We start from the raw sequence: 16,521 nt of genomic DNA, 5'->3' as shown, positions 1-16,521 counted from the left end.
TGGCACCTGGCTGCTTCCTGTGGGTTTACGGTCCACCACCATGCGGGCATATCGCCGAATTAAAACATTTCGCAAGGAATCTTCTCAAAAAGCAGATGTTTTCTGTGACCGCTTTTGCAGCCGGGGAGAAAGACTGGCCCTTGGTTCTACGCTACAGCCAAAGAAAATGCAAAGAAATCTCAAAAGCCGGTCGACGGGGTGGAGGTCGGTGGACGGCGACGTTTCTATCCCAGCTGTGTGCATAGGTCACAGCTCTTTAGTGCAGTTACTCTTAATTCTCTCTAATCTCACAAACTGGCGGAAAAAGCAACGGCACCAAAATGTGAAACCGAGAGCGCATGCTCAAACTTCCCACAGCCGCAGCCACAAATTTACAGACCAGAACAATTTGATCTCCACCCCCTGCAGGGCTGCAGGGAGGGCTGTCCGGGGTGGGGCGGGGGAGGGGGAGGTGGAGGGAATACCGGACGGTGCGGCTTCCTCGACGTGGGCATGGGAAGGCACCAGTGCCGTGAGCCGAGCGATTCCGAAGAGTAAGCTCGTCGCTCTGTCTCTCTCGCACCCCTACAGAACGCGACAGAGACAGAGCGACGAAACGAGGCTTGAGGGCGGTACGGCGGTGCGGCGTCGGCGCCCCGGGCACTGCTGCTCTTGCTGCCGCTCGGGTGCGGCGAGTGCGTGAAGGGCCGTACAGTGGTGTGGTCGGGCCGACCTCTGCCCAGCCTGGCGTAGCCGGCGTAGCCTCGCGCCCTGCTGGGTGGCAGGCAGGCCCTGCGCCGCCCTGCCCCCCGCGGACCGGCACCCGAGGGGGCCACCCTGAGAAGCGCAGCGTCCGAAGCGGCGGCGCGGCGCGGGGGCCGCTGGCGGAGCACGCCGAGGACCGCGGGGGCGGCCTTGTTCGCACGCAGCACTTGCGCAGACGCCGGGGAAGGGGGTGGGAAGGGAAGGGAAGGCCGGAGGATGGGCCCTGGGCCGTCTCCCGGTTATCCTCGTTGGAAACCGAAGGGCAGGGCAGGGCAGGGCAGGGCAGGGCAGCCGGTGCCGAAACACCGAGACAGCCGCGCCGTCGCGCTCGTTAGTGGCTTGTGGCGGCCGAAAAGGGGTGGGGGGGCGGGCATTTACAGCAATTTGTGCGTTCGGGAATCACTCGGGGAGTCATGTAAATCAGGACCGTACCCCCCGCGAGGTGGTAAAAGCATTGGCTCGGGGCGCAGTCAGTGTAGGTTCGGCTCGGAGGCCGCACGACTGATACCCGATGGGGCCGCGCTGTGCCGTGAGAGTCTGTGTGGAGAATTAGCAAATGAGGAGCTGTCAGTCCCTTGCTCCCAGTCTGTCTCAATCCGTCGGGTCTCTCGCAGCGCCTACACCAACACCCATGCCCCTCAGCCCACCGTGAGAACCACACCGTGACTCACATTTCAGGTGGAATATGGATCAGAGGGAATCGCCCGCAGGCAGCCATGAGAATGCCATTGCTGCGGTCAAGCGTTGGCTTCAGTATTCACTTGCTATGAACCTTCTGCTTGTCTTTTCGCCTTCAACAGCATTCAGCAGGACTGTGTTGCATATGCGGCGCCAATAAAAGACTCAGACAAACACAACGAGACGACGAGGACATAGTAGTAGTAGTACGGCTGGTGCGACGGACTCGAGTGGTGATTTCGTTGTTGATGTTGTGATGCGGGACCGCGTCGCGAGCCACCTGAATGGGGCATAGCCCGGCATAGCAGGGGCAGGGCTCGGCGGGGCACGGCAGGACGCGGCAGGACGCGGCTCGGACGCTCACTGGATACACTCGAGACGACCTCCTGCAGTCTTCCTGTCATCCTGTCGTCCCGCTGGCACCTTGTCAATGTGTGCGCACGCTCCACCATTCAGCCCCTCGAGTGTGTGTGTGTGTGCGTGCGTGCGCGCGCGCGCCTGCTGCCTCGGGGAACGCAATGACCCTGCTCGTCGCGCCGTTTAGTAAACTTGTCACAACGAACCCGCGCTGCACGTCAGCGACTTTCAAAGGTGTACACGTTTTCTCCAGTTTATGTCGACTGCGGCCGAGTCCGCTCTCCGCGCCACTCCACTGTCGCTCCACCCCAGCGCAGTCCTGGACGGCGCGCGGTGCCTGCCGCGGTCATTTTGCAAGTTGTCGCGTTTGATTTGACGTGGTTTGAGTGCTGCAGTGACGTCACGCAGTGCTCTCTTCCCGCCTTCTCGCGCTTCCCCGACTCGCGGGGCTCGACGTGCCTGGCAGTGGCGTGGCAGTGCTCTCCATCGCGGAGGTGTGAAGAGGCGCGAGGCGCGAGGCCGAGTCAGGCCCGCCCCCACCCTTCCCTTCCCGGGCCGGGCGTCGGGCCGCGGCGCCCCGCCTCCTGGCCGCCAACCAATGAGCTCGCAGGTGTGTCTGCTTGCGCTGCTTGCGCGGCTTGCGCGGCTTGCCCCTTCCACTCCGCCCCCGGCCGCCCCCGGTCGCCCTAGGCCGCCCTAGGCCCCCGGCGCCTTCAGAGCCCGTCGAAGCCGGAAACGCGAATTTCGTTAGAAAGGGGCCGAAGAGAAAGAAGACATTCCGAACCACGGTTCGCTCTGTCTCTCTCGCGCCCCTGCGGACACAGATGAAGCGGTCCCTCAGTCAAGCACGGTCGGGCCCTAAGCGCACGTGTCCCGTAGCGTCGTAGCGTGGCGTGGCGTGGCGTAGCGTGGAGTGAGATGTGTGTAGTTTCCCCTTCTTCGGTCTATTCAGATCGCCACCGATCGCCACGCCGTGCCCAATCCGATCCGATCTGACCACGTCACCGCTCGGCCCGGCCCGAACCCGAACGGTGCTCGGGGGTGGTCCTCTCCTTCTTCGGGTCCCATTCGAATCGAATCGGGAAGGTTTACCGAACGACTTGATTCTGACACCGTCCGTCGACTGTCCCTTCGTGTTGGATAAGGCCATGAGAATGCCATTGCTGCGGTCAAGCGTTGGCTTCAGTATTCACTGGGCCCCACGAGTGCGAGAGAGACAAGCCGGCGGATCCAGGGTGAATGAGCCGCTCGCAGCATCGTGACTTCGTGACGCCCCCTGAGACTCCCGTACTCCCGCAAGCTGACTCCCGTAAGCCGGACGCGGCGTGCCGGGCAGCGCGGCAGCGCAGAGGCACTTTGTCTTTCACTTTGTAATAAATTCGGTGAAGGCTTTTGCCGGAATGATTTGATACATTGCCTCGTCCAGAACAACAGGGTGATCACAATCTCAGGCATTTCCCGGCGTAACAAATGCCCCCGCAGGACGCGCGGACACGCAGGACACGGCGGGCAGGACCTCTCCACCGCTGCAGCGCTGTCCGGGAGAGGAGCGGGGCGGAACGGTTGGCTCTCAATTCTTTCGCGGGTTCCAAACGGGCGAAAAGGTCAGGTTGAAGGCGCCGTCAAGAAGGACAACAACAGCATGTGACGGGGCTGGGAAAATACCTGAATTAATTGAAAATTGTAAAGATGTCCCTTCTCCCTGTTCCGAGTGGCTCCGCTGGCAGACCGATCTCTGTCTCCCTCGCACTCGTGGGGCACGTCCCGGCGGGGTGCGAGAGAGACAGAGCGACGGAACGACCTTTCGGAGCCGCTCGCTCCCCCAGAGGGAAGACCACCTCGTCCCCGTGCCGGTCGCACGGGCCAACCTACAGCATATGAATTAATTTGTGGTCAATTCCACAGGTGACAATTTGTTTTTTTTTTTTGAAGCGCGATGGGAAGCCCTTCGGAAGGCGCTTATCCTTTTAGGTGAGAAATGGCGCTTTGTCTGCTGGTGGTGCTCGTTGTCTTCGTTGTCCAGCGCGCCGTGTGAAGCGCGCGGCTCGGCGACGCGGTGCGACGCGGCCACTGACCCCGCAAGGCCCGCAGTGATTGATCGAACGAGACAATGCGAAAAGCCTCACCTTAATTCACCTCGCGCGCCGTGTGAAAATTGATTAAGAGAGGGGGGGAGGGGGCGGCTGGGGCACTCTGTTGAAATTAATTCTGGAAACCGTTCCCGGGCGTCGCGGCGTCGCGGCGTTGCGTGACCGGGACAGCTTTGCCGCGTGCTTTGCCCCCCGACACCTCAAGAATAAGTGCGAATAATTTCATACCGCGTGACGTTTTAAAACGGGTGCATTTCTTAGGCCGATCGCGTTTCGCTGCTCGCACGCGGCACTGGCACCGAATAAAAGTTGCACTAAAAATGACTCGAGGAAAATGGAAAACGGCGCACAGTGGGCCAGAGGACCGGTGGAAGGGGCCAAAATTCGAGACGTGAAACCAAATCAAATTCCGAGAAACGAGCGTTGCACGAACTTGGGACTTTGGTGTTCGGCGGGAGCTTCCGTCGTGCGGCGCGTTGCGTTCGCTTCGAGTTTCACCGGCCGAGTTCGAGTTCGAGTTCACTCAATTACTGAGGTGGGGGCCGGCATGCCCTGTGGCCGGGCATGCCGGGCTGGGCCGCTGGGCCGCCATGGTCTAGAACAACGAAAGAAATGGATTGCCGGGCTCCGCTTGCCCGCTTGCTTCGCTCATGGAAGGGGAGGGGATAATAAATGTATACTTGTCGTGCGGCGGGGGCGGCGGGAAGGGGCAGGTAATGGGAGCGAGAGAGAAGATATGACAAATGGCGAGAGAGACGGAGAAGCGACTATTTTCATTCCCCCTTTATCTCCCGACCGGCGTAGAAGCAGCAGCGCGTCGCAGGGGGCCTTCCCTCGCCTTCCCCGGCCGGCCGGGCCACGCCGGGCCTCCAAATAAATGAAACAAAATGAAAACAACGGAGTGTAACGACAGGGAATAGGTGTGGTGCCCGGCGGCCCGGCGGCCCGGCGGTGTGCGACAAGGACAGCACAATGGCCGCCAGTCAAGAAGAACGGAGCGCGAAGAGCGAGTGACGAGTGCGCTTTGTTTCCAGTGGGCCTTCCCTCCTACAGTGCCGCGGTGCCTGTCGGCCACCTTCGGCTTTCGGCGACACTCGCACTGCGCTTCCCGCACTCTCTCTCACCTGACGGGACGGCCCGTGGGTGCGAGCGGGGCGGAGAACGAGCCCGCGGGCGCCACCGCCACCGCCCCGACCAGGCCCCAGGCCGCCAGGCCCCTCCCACCGCCGCGGCGCCGACCCGAAACACGCTACAAGATGGCGGCGTGTCCTCAGCGAAAGAGAGAGAGAGAAAGAGAGACTGGTGCCATTGTCTCAGCACGCAGGCTTTCATTAGGCTATTGTAATTACAGCCGAATTAGGTGTCGCTGGCCCCGGCTGCCGCCGCCGCCAACAACGGCGCAGCTCGGCCGCGCCCGCGCCCATGTTACCCGTCTTCGCCTTGGCCGCGGCGCCGCGGCTCCAGAAGGGCGTCGTCCGCGGTGCCGCCGGTCCACCGAAAGGCGTTACGTGTTTGGTGGACGGGCCGTAATCTAATTTGGCCCGCCGGGGCGGAGACAATGTCGGACAACAATGCGGGGCGCGTTTCTAATTTTCTTTTGGCTGCTGAGCGGTCGCCGACGACGCTCTGCTAGTCTCCGATGCTTTCCGTCTTCGATTAATCGATCAATCGAAAAGAAAGAGGAAGATGCGACGCGACATGCGACGCGCGGTGACTTACTTCCGGTGCGGGGAAGTCCAGGCCGAGACGCAGCCACACGTCATCCCTGTATGAAACAACAACAAAAGCACTCTTTCAGGCGACACACTCACACACGCGCACGCACACTCACAGTCTAATTAATACTCGTGCAGCCTACGCCGGACAGATGAAAATATCACGGCCTACTTTATGTCGCAAGTCAGGGCAGTGCGCGCTGCGCGCCGGCTGCAGACTGATTCCGAGAGTCGTTTTCGTCGCTCTGTCCCTCTCGCACTCGCGCGGGGCGCCCAGTGTAGGTGCGAGAGGGACAGAGCGAATCTCGGAATGAGTCCGGTGCGCGCGGAGTCGCGGGGCGATGCTTGGACACGAGGCCGGCCCGGATTTGCATTCAGATTGGAGGTTAGAATCATGATTATGTCCCCCGTTTGTTTCAAACGGCCCGGCCGGCGGCCCGGCCCAACCCGGCCTGGCGTCGCCTGGCGTAGTCTGCGTAGTCTGGCGCGGCCTGGCGCGGTCCACAGCGATACGGCCCCAGTCCCACAGTCTCCGCGGTCCCCCCGCATATCCCGCGCGGACACCTTGTCCTGCTGCGGCAGCGAGAGAGAGAGAGGTGCCCGCCCCGCCCCGCCCCGCCATGAACAGCACGTTGAGCATCCCCTGCCATCTCCTGGTCATCCCTGCGCAGCCATTATGGCTTATGACAAAGTGTGTTGCCAGGAACCGGTCCGGGCCACTCCGTCCACTTCATTCATACGGGCGGGGCGGGGGCCGTTGTAGCGCCAAGCGCCCAAGCGCCGCCAAATTGAGAAGCCTTCACCATAACGCCGAATCCCCCTCAGAGAAAAGTATGCCCATTCAATTTGTCGCCGTTGTTTTTCTTGTGGCCCCACGATGAGGTGCCTTCAATTTCGTTTCGTTCATTATAACGCGCGCGCGCCCTACGCTTCCTCTTACAAGGGAGTGGAGTTTTAGAATGGGTGTAAACGAAAGTTTGCGACACGGTTACTCGTCCTGAGACCGAACTAACGGATTAATAGTGAGCCCAATCCTAATTTTGTCTCCAAATATTGTTAGGAAACATTTTACGATTTCATCAATTTTGTTCGTCCCGCATCAGCACTCTCACAGAGCCGAGGCCGTGGCCCCTTTGCGGGCCCCCTTTGCGTGTCCTTTGAGGGCGCAGGGCGTGCAGGCTGGCAAGCCGAGGGGACGGGTCGCACCTGTGCGTCTTGGGCCCGTCGGTCGGCCGGCCGCACTATTGTTCGTCTCCACGCAGTCTGGCGGTGTCTGGGTGGGTCGGGGTTATGCGGTGTTCGGGTCAGACATGACGTTTGGCTGGGCTGGGCTGGGCTGGGCTGGGGCCTTGGCTGTTGTTTCCGGGAAAGAACGAAACACAGATGACGACGAGGCGTGATTTATCGACGATTTAGCGGTCCGCATTCCAGGGGCCTCTTCGGTCTCTGTCGCACTCACGGGTCGTCCCGCTAAGGTGCGAGAGAGACAGAGCGACGGGGCATCGCACTGCCTCGCACCCACACCACATTTGCCAGGCTCTTCATTAGTCAAATTTGGGCCTTGGGGCCGCATACACTGCTCGCCGCTGCCTGCGCTGGTCGGCGAGTGAAAAATGGACACGAGAGCCGAACAACGCGGCGATCACTCAAATCTGGGATCGGTTCGGCTCGGTGGCGGGCCAGCGTCGTCACTCAAAGGAGTTCCCTCTCGAGTTCCCTCGATACCTCGAACCAGCGGCAGCCAGCGGCACTCGTCGGGAGGACCGTGGTGTGTCCGTTCAGATGAAAAGTTTGAATATACTAACAAAATTCGCTGACTTTGAAAACTTTTATTTTAAATGAATCAACATCGTCTGTGAAAAATTAACGCATCTGGCCCGATTTGGCACAAACTTGTGCACCACGAATGACTCACAGACCCGGCGCCCTGGGTGCCCCGGTGGGGTCCAAGGCCCGGGGGCGGCTTCTGCTGCCGTCCGCCCTCTGCCGCCGCGGACTCCGCAGGCTCGTCGCTCTGTCTCCGTCGCACTCACGGGGCGTTCCGGAGGGGCGCGAGAGAGACAGAGCGACGAAATAAGGACCCTTCGGACTCAAGCAGCGGCCGGCCAATGCAGGGGCTGGACGCGGACAAATTCCCTTCATTTCACGGCCTCATCGATATAAATGATGTAAGAGGGGACCTTTCGGGTGTGGGTGGCGGCGGCACTGCCGAGGCACTGCACTGCCAGGACGGGGGCAGCAAGCCCGGTGCCGCCCTTTTGTGTCGGCCGCTTCGGGCGCAGACTCGTCGCAGACTGCGCGGAGTCTCTCGGCGCCATTGCCGTTATGGTCACAGAGGCCCTCGTCGAAGGCGCCGCCATGTTGCTAGCCTTATCAGCTCCCAGGCAGCGTGCCTGCAGCACCACCAACCCCACCTCTGTGGGTCGGGCCAGAGTAGCCTTCGTTGGTACAGAGGTTGTCTGTCAAGGCGTGCTGGAGAGGGAAACAACGACCACAACAACAACAACAACAACAACAACAACAACAGACGAAATTTTTAAAACGCGCTAAAAAGATACACGGGAAAATGACAAAATTAAATAAAGTGGAGGTGGGCGCAGCGGAGTGCCCCAGTTTGAGCATTTCAAGAAGTCATTCCGTTTTGGCTTTGGCCGCCTTAGCCGCGTCCGCCGAGGCGACACTATCCTTTTTATCCTTTTTATCCTTTTTATCCTTTTTATTGTCAGGGCGAATGAGCACCGCACTGCTCTGTTTCGGCCAACACGTCCCATAAATCATGCAAGATGCTCGCCGCGATACGGAAGGGCTGGGCTGTAACCCGGAGCTGCGTGGCGTGGCGGGGCGTGGCGTGGCGTGGCGTGGCGGGGCGGGGCGGGGCGGGGCGCGCCGGGTCATCGCCGTGTCTGAAACACGTTCTAGTTGTCGAAATGGCCGCGCCACTGATACGCCTGATTACCGCCGGACGCAAACGCACGGTGGGCCAGAAGACCGCTGGAGGCGGGCAAAATTCTAGACGCGTTTTGAGCTTCAGTGTCGCTAAAGGGGACTCGAACCGGTCGTGTGACCCCACCGATGGATTGCTCTCCGAACGAGGAATCCATTGGTAGGGTCACACGTTCGGTTCGAGTCCAATTTAGCGACACTAGATCTCAAAACGCGTCCGGAGTTTTGGCCGCCTCCACCGGTCTTCTGGCCCACTGGCGGCAGGGCCGGCAGGGCGATGGCCCGCCGGTGTCGGGGCCGGCGTGTTTGACGCGGGCCTCTTCGCGCCTCGGCCGGCGTTTGGTTGCTTGGTTCGCGCGCGCCGTTCTTCTTTCCCGGCCATTCGTTTCCCGCACGCATTCCACGTCCAGGGCGTCCAGGGCGGCGTGCCGATGGCAGTCCACGCCAGTCCACGCCCGATGCCTATCGCCCTGGCCGCCGGCCTCCGTCAATTTTCCCGCCGCGGGAATTGGAATTCCTGTCCGGGGCGTCGCGCGGCGCGGCGCGGTTCGCGCGGCCGCCGAGGGAGGGCGCCACGGGGAGCGCGCCAGCAGCGCGAGCGAATCGTGCGGCGCTGGCCTCTACCGGCCCGGCGCCCTCGGACTGAGCCCTCAAGTGTAGGAGATTGGAAATTTTTGCTTCTGCTCAGTTCTACCTGGCGTCTGTGTGTGTGTGTGTGTGTGTGTGTGTGTGTGTGTGTGTGTGAAAGTGTGAGTGAACGTCTGTCCGTCCGTCCGCCCGCCCGGAGTCCATTCCCAAGTGGCGTCGCATCCCGACTCCTCAGACGGATGTGCCCTTTGCACGGTATCTCCAATTTTCTCGCGGCAAATAAGGCAGTGGAGGCACGAGGGGGCTAGACAAAGCGTCGCCGACGTGTCCTCCGTCCTGTCCTCCTGCTTTCCGTGTGTTGGCGGAATTAAAAGAGGAACAACACGCGGTATCCCGGACGGGATGCTTATGCAAATGTTTCATTCATTTGGGTTTTACGGTTATGGCGCCTCGTTGGTGACATGACTTAGTGACATGACGGGCCGCGTCATCGGCCGGTCCGAAACGGCCGAACCGAAAGGCCGAACCGAGGACGGCGACCGGTGGCGCCGCCACACGAGAAAAAAAAAGGATGTTTGAGTAGGCGCGCGAACTTTCTCGGCTAGGCCACACGGGGGCAAGGGTGCGGGAGGGTTGCCTACCCGCACGGCGCTCGGGTGGCGCGCGGGCCGCGCCCGCCCTGTCCGAATGCTTTCCCCCCTGCCCCGCACAGTCCTATGCAGGATAGAGCTCTGTCTCTCTCGCACCTCTACGGGGCGTCTCAGGAGTGCGAGAGAGACAGAGCGACGACAGGGCCGCCCTATGGGCCCTCCACACTGCCTGCTTTTGGGCGGCCAGGCTGCCAGGAACTTCCAGTGTACCCACGCACGCAAGGCAACTCGCCCCTCGGAGAACAGCAACTCACCCCAATTCGGCATTCCGTGTTCCGTTTTCAAAAAACAAATAAATTACACCATCAGTGTTTCCTGTTCTTTTTTTTACGCGCCGCGAGAGGAAATGATTCGGCGCCGTAATCCATTTTGCTAGCAGAGTGTAAACCACGGAATTAATCATGCGGCTATTTAATTAAGTTGGCGAGTCATTAATGCGGCCGCGCTGCTGCCGGGGCCAGGCCGAGGCCGCTCCTTTTCGGTCGGAGGGCGAGGGGATCACGGCGCCTCTGTCTCTCTCGCACCCCAGCATTTAGTGGCGTTCGCGAGCGTGGCACTCTGGCCAGACACTCTCTGAGACCGAATCACAGCGCATGATGGCTCCACTGCAACCATTGTCTCAGACTAGTCTCGAGGAGCAGGTGCTATCTGCTCCGCCGCGGCGGCGGCGTGAAAAACCGGCGGCCTGATTTTGCAATGACAGCATTGGTGCAATATGGAGGGCTCTGCGATGGCGGGCCGTAGGGGCGTGCCCTGATGTATGGGCCTTATAAATCAAGGGCGGCCACGCCCGGAACGCCCGGAACGCCCGGCCCGGCCCCTCCGGAAGGAAGCAGGGAAGGAAGCACTTGGTACGGGTTACCGAGGCAACGCCGACCAGCGTGGCGGCCGCCCTCACGACGCTACAACCCGGACCGCGCCACTACACCGCGCTAGTGATAGGTCCTCGGTCGACCTAGTTTGCGTCCGTTTGGTGACCGAAGAGGGGATTACGATGGCCTAGGATCCTCAGGGGCTTATCTGCTGGCCTTGACAAACAACGCTATGCAATTCCCAAGATAGCGCGCGTGGAAATCACATAATCTCAATTCAAAACAGTGGAAAGCGCCGCGGCGTTGTCACTACACTCGCATCACGTGTCTCTCGGTTGTTCCTAGACGTCGCGCCCAACACGCGATGGCTGTCACGGTTAAGTTTCTCGGTTTTTATTTTGCAGCAGCAACACGATTTTTCATCTCCTGCCTCCTCTCTCTCGGGGAGACGGTTTGCAAGGTTTGAGGGGGCAACGGGAAGTCGGAGCGAAATGGGAGCCAGGAAGGAGAAGGGAAGCATGGGAAGGTGGATGAGAGGGGGAGGGAGAGGCGTAGAGAACACTCCGCTGCAAGGAAAGATGAACAGTAATGGCTCCCAGCAGGGTACCCCCTCAATTCCTCATTGGACAAGATTATCTCCTGCCGTTTGCATCTCCCCCTCCTCTCCGTTGTCTTCCTCTCGCTCCCTCTCACCTACTTTTCCCTCCACTTCATCACCTCCTTCTCGCTCCGGCCCCACCTTTGTCTTTGAGGAGGGCAGAAAAAACACAACCCCCGCACCATGCCCATCCAAAGGTTGGAGAGGAGTTGCTCAGTTTGCAATTTACGACGGCGGCAGACTGATACCGATATCCACGAGCACCCGCCTTTCATTGACCATACTGCATTGGCTAGCGTCGAAGTTCAAGTTGAAGCTGAGGCATTCTGTAATCCTCACTGTGGCAAACCTCCTTCTAAGTGATTTCCGTGTCCTATTTTCACAGCACGTACTGCTGCGTTGGGCCTGTCTGTCCACTACTCCGCCTGACGTGTTCCACCCCCTTCGGCCCTCCCTTTAGCCCCCCCCCCACCACACTTTCACCCAAATGCAGCACTCAACGACATGTCTGCTTCCTGCCGCACGCTGCGCCTCCCTTACCCCTCTCTCTCACTCACTCTTTCCATTTTCTTTCCTTTTCTCGCGGTGGCGCGCGATCGTCGCGCACCCACCCCTCGCTTACCCAGATATCAAATGATTCTCTTAATCCGCTGCGCGCTACACGCCGTAATCCCGTAGCAGAAGTCAATGATCCATCCATCCACCCTGGGCTGTTTATTTATACCGATTCACAAGCCCGCGAAATAGTCCCTGGGGCCTGTGCGCGCGCGCATGTGTGTGTGTGTGTGTGTGTGTGTGTGTGTGTGTGTGTGTGCGTGCGTGTGTGTGCGTGTGTGTGTGTCCCCATGCTCGTGCGGGGGTGGCGGGGTGTGGACCTTCAGTGATTTTCGGGCTTGGGGGAGGCTGGATGATGAACCGCCTGGGAGGGCTGCGTTACTGCTGTTTAGATTTCATACGCGTGTATATTGCCGCGTACGCTCGCTCCTCGGGTTGGTGTCGGTCTCCAGAGGACGATGATGAAGCCCTGCTCAGAAGGAACCGTGAGAGCAGCCCGGCCAGCCAAGTCGCCTTTCCGAAAAGGCCCTTTTAATTGCCGAATTTATCAGAGGAGCTCATCCGACTGATCATGGTAGAATTTTCCCAGTACTTTTGCTCCGAGATAAAGCAAAGACGGGCTGCTTCTCGACACGACGCAAGTGTTTGCCGACCACTTGAGCAAATGCCGTGATGGTCTCGTGCCTCACAGGAATAAAGCTGCTCTCTTCGAGTGGATAAGCGGGAGGTGTGCCCGAAGGTTTGCCGGTGCCAAAACAAGCCGATAACCAGCACTTCTTAATCTCAAGCATCGGGTGGAATAAACACGCATCGGTGACAGATTTGCAGGCGCAATCGACGAACTATCACTCTGCGGATAACGCCGGGCAGGGGGCCGCCACTCACGCAGGGCATGCCTGGCGCGCCGAGGCTGAAGGGGACCCCAGAAGTTACGCTGCGCTCTGCCGCTCTGGTGCGACGACGGACGCGGCACAGTGGACCAGAAGACCGGTGGCGGCGGTCACAACTCTAGACGCGTTTTGAGCAACAGAGTCACTAAATGGGACTCGAACTGAACTTGTGACCCCACCCAATGGATTTCTCGTTTGTAGAGCAATCCATTGGGGCCACACCTTCGATTTGAGTCCCAGTTAGCGACTCTGGAGCTCGCTCTGAAGCTTAGACCCCGCCTAAAGTTTTGGACCGCCTCCGTTGGTCTTCAGGCACACTGTGCGCGGGCTCGAACCAGCGCGGACTGTTTTGAACGTCGACGAATCTAGTAATTAACTGGTGGAAATGTGCGGGGAGGCACGGGGAGGCGTGGGCCGCGTCGCGCCGCCTTTTCTTCGCCGGTGATTGGACAGATTGGTCTCGGCCACACCGCGCGGCACCGCGTAGAGTAGCAGCGCCTTGTCGTCGACCTCGCGGACGGGCTGGACCGAGCCGAGCCGAGCGGGCACGGGCTCAGCCGAGCCCTGCGTCGGCATGGCCCGCGGAGCCGAGCTGAGCCGAGCCGGGAAGATGAAGAGGAGAAGGGGAGATCACCTGGAAATAATAACACACGGCTTGATTAATGACGCCAGGGCCACGAGGGTGTCGGAGGGGCGGGGCGGGGCGGGGCGGGGCCTTCCTCATTGTCGTCGCTATTGATTCCTTTAGTGATGTGCGCGACTGTACACGCCTCGGAGGATTATTGGCAGGCGGTGAAATAATGATGTGGGAGTGCCCGGCAGGCCGGCCCAGCATAGAGCCGCGCCGCCCCGCGAGGCGGGGGCCGGGGTGCGTACGGCTCACTTCATTGAGTGATAAGGCTGCTTGGAGTTAGCGTCTGCCACGGGCGTCTGTCACCCGGGTTCGAATACAGTCAGACCTCTGCCCTTTTATTGCGAATTTTTGTTGTTCGCCGAGCTTTTTGGTTTGGTTGTAGTTGGGTTGTTAAGTCTACCACCCCCACAGCTGTTTTCCAGTGGCATGACTGCTGGATTTTTTGGCGAGTAGGGCCGCAGCTTGCCAGTGTTTCGCACAGAACGGATAGCAACGGACGGCACTATATTCTCGTTACGTCGACACTTCCTTTCTTTTCCACACACTTTTTCTGTCTCCGTCCCTCCTCTGCTGGCTGGCGCTGGTGGCGCGCGCGGGTTCCGGCCGGGAAGCGCGAGGACGACGAGGACGACGAGGACGTCGTCGGCGGCGAGGAGGACGCGCCCCGCCGGCATAAAGCACGTCCACGCGCGCCTAACGCAGTGCGGCGCACCGCGTACCCGCCGCGGATTACAACGGCGTCCGTCTCTCTCGCACCCCTGCGGTCCCTGCGGTCCCTGCGGTACGCCCCGCGAGTGCGAGAGAGACGGAGCGACGGGCGGCGCGTGCGGGACACGCGGCGTCAACGACCGGCCGCCGGCACGCCGGCACTTGGCGCGTCCCGCGGCACGCCGAGCAGCCAAGCAGCACGCACGCGGGCCGCGCCGCGCAGCACCGCGCAGTTCCGATGGGAGGGCGAGCGCAGCACTGCGAGCGCTGTGCGCGAAACCAATACAAACAGAGCCGCACTTCACGCAGCCTGTTTATCAATAAAACGATGTGCTGCTGCACGCCGCCGCCTCCTCGCCGCCACCATGCTCGCCGCGACGCTGCCTCTGCTGTGGGGAGCGCGCGCCGCACCGAGCTTTTTCTTCATAAATTTCGCCGCCTTCCGGAGGCATGGCGCCGTAGTACATGCACAGGCGCTTCTTCCACTTGGCACCGAACAGTGAAGCAGTGACAGCGGCGGTGTGTTTTTTTTTCGTCTTTGTTCTGCGCGAGGCGCGGAGTGCGTGAGGGTCGGGCCCAAAACAGTTGTTTGCTTTGGCGCGCGGAAGATGCGTTCACTGAATTTGCACCAACTTATTGCGGGAGTCTCGAAGAGAGTCTTGGGAAATTATGAAGTTTTTGAACGAAACACCCGCGAAGAGCAGGCGTGGCAGAGGCGCGGCGACCCACGGTAAGGGTGGGGGCTTAATTGCTTTCTAATCGAGTCGCTGGCTATCCGAATGCTACGGGGCCTCCATGACCTCGCGCGATTCCACGCCGAATCTTTCCAGCGCGCGCTGCTTGTCTTGGGGGTCTCGGGCGCAAGCTTGGGCGTCTGTGGACCTCGAGGCAACTCGACTCGTCCGCGATCTCCAGCCGCCGCCCCGCCGGCCGAGCCATGGCCGGGCCGTGCCAGTGTGGTTGGCTCTGCGGCTCTCCCCTATGAAACTATAATCGGTAATAACGTGCCAGAGGTGGCCGCGCCGCGGCCGGCCGGGGACGTCGTCGTCGGCTCGTCGGGGAGGTTGGCGGGGAGGGCGGCGCGGCGGTCGACGGGGAGGTGCACGTGCGGGGCCGCATCAATCACGATGCGTAATCCCCTGCAGACTGAGAGTCGTTTTCGTCGCTCTGTCTCTCTCGCACTCATGGGGCGTCCCGTTTGGGTGCGAGGGAGACAGAGTGACGAAAACGACTCTCGGAATCGGTCCGCTGACGGCGCCTGGCGACATGGGTAACACACTGGCAAGACGCTCATCGTCGCGGCGGACCCGAAGGTCGAAATGGGCGAAATGAGGGCGCGGACCGTCGTCGTCGTCGCCACGCCGAACCGCGACGCTGGCCGAGGTGGTGGCAGCCAGTGTAGTGGCGGCACTGGACGTGGCGGACTCGCGGGCCACGCCGGGGAGTGGCGCTCTAGGGCATTCAGCGCGCGTGCCAGTCATTATTGTCCGGAGCACTAGTGTCTTTCGCGAAGGAAGGAACGCACTCGGGCTTGTGAGTGAGTGAGTGTGTGTGTGCGTGCGTGTGTGAGCGCGCTCGTACGACGCCCCCCTCCGCCCCTCCGGTCTTTCAGGTTCCTCCCTGTCCCCCTCTGCTCCCCCTCCCCCGCCGCTCCAGACTTGGCTCCGGCTGGTTTACAAGTAAGCGCGCAAGGTCCATCAAACTCTGACATGTTTGCTCAGGGAAGTATTTTTATGGCACACCCAGGCGGGCCGGGCGCGGAGCGCGGAGGGGCATCTTTACCGGGGGGGAAGATTTTTTATTGGCAAAAGGAAGGCAGGGAGGTGTGCAGCGAGTGGTCACATCGTATTTTCGTTTCGTCTTGTTGCCGGACCGGGGTCTGGCCCGCTGCGCTGGGCTGTGGGGCGTTGGCTGAGCGGCCGAGTCCGCTCCACTGTGAGTCTCTGTTACTCGCAAAACAAGAGCAGCAAGGCGCGGGGTTGCCTGTCAGCACCGTCAGGACCGTCAGGATGGCACTCGCCGTTGAGATTTAGTGCAGCGTAGTGCTGAGCAATGTTGGTATCAGTGATGGGAAAAAGGGGCACTCATGGCCGTGAGCCCGCGGGGCCTTTATCAGCAGCGTCCTGGGCAGTAATTAAAGTGCAGTGGTGCCAACTGTTTTATGCGCGTGCCGCCGTCGCGTTAATAAAAGACCGAAGCGGCTAATTTCGCCGGGGCACGTTTTATTAATCGCAGCGAAAACAACGGGCAGTATACAGTGTGGCCGAATTAAAGTCGCTACACCATCATTATTAGAATGTATTGTCTTCTTTTAAGTATTTTTTTGCTCTGCTCGTATTCCGCCATCTCTAATGAATAAGATTTTAAGTTTTTGCGGACTTGATCTGATTGCGAAAAGAAAACGACGAATGAGTTGATTTTTCTCCTGTGCTCGGTGCGCGCGACTATTTGACACACACACGAGCGCGCCCGCACACACACCCACACACACACACTGGGGGAGGGGATGGGGTGGGGTGGGCTAACTCCAGAGTACACACGCCAAAGTGACTCGGGGTG

Source organism: Thrips palmi, unplaced genomic scaffold (assembly GCF_012932325.1).
Source record: "Thrips palmi isolate BJ-2018 unplaced genomic scaffold, TpBJ-2018v1 HiC_scaffold_17, whole genome shotgun sequence".
NCBI lineage: Eukaryota > Metazoa > Arthropoda > Insecta > Thysanoptera > Thripidae > Thrips > Thrips palmi.
Note: the sequence above shows the minus strand (reverse complement) of the source record.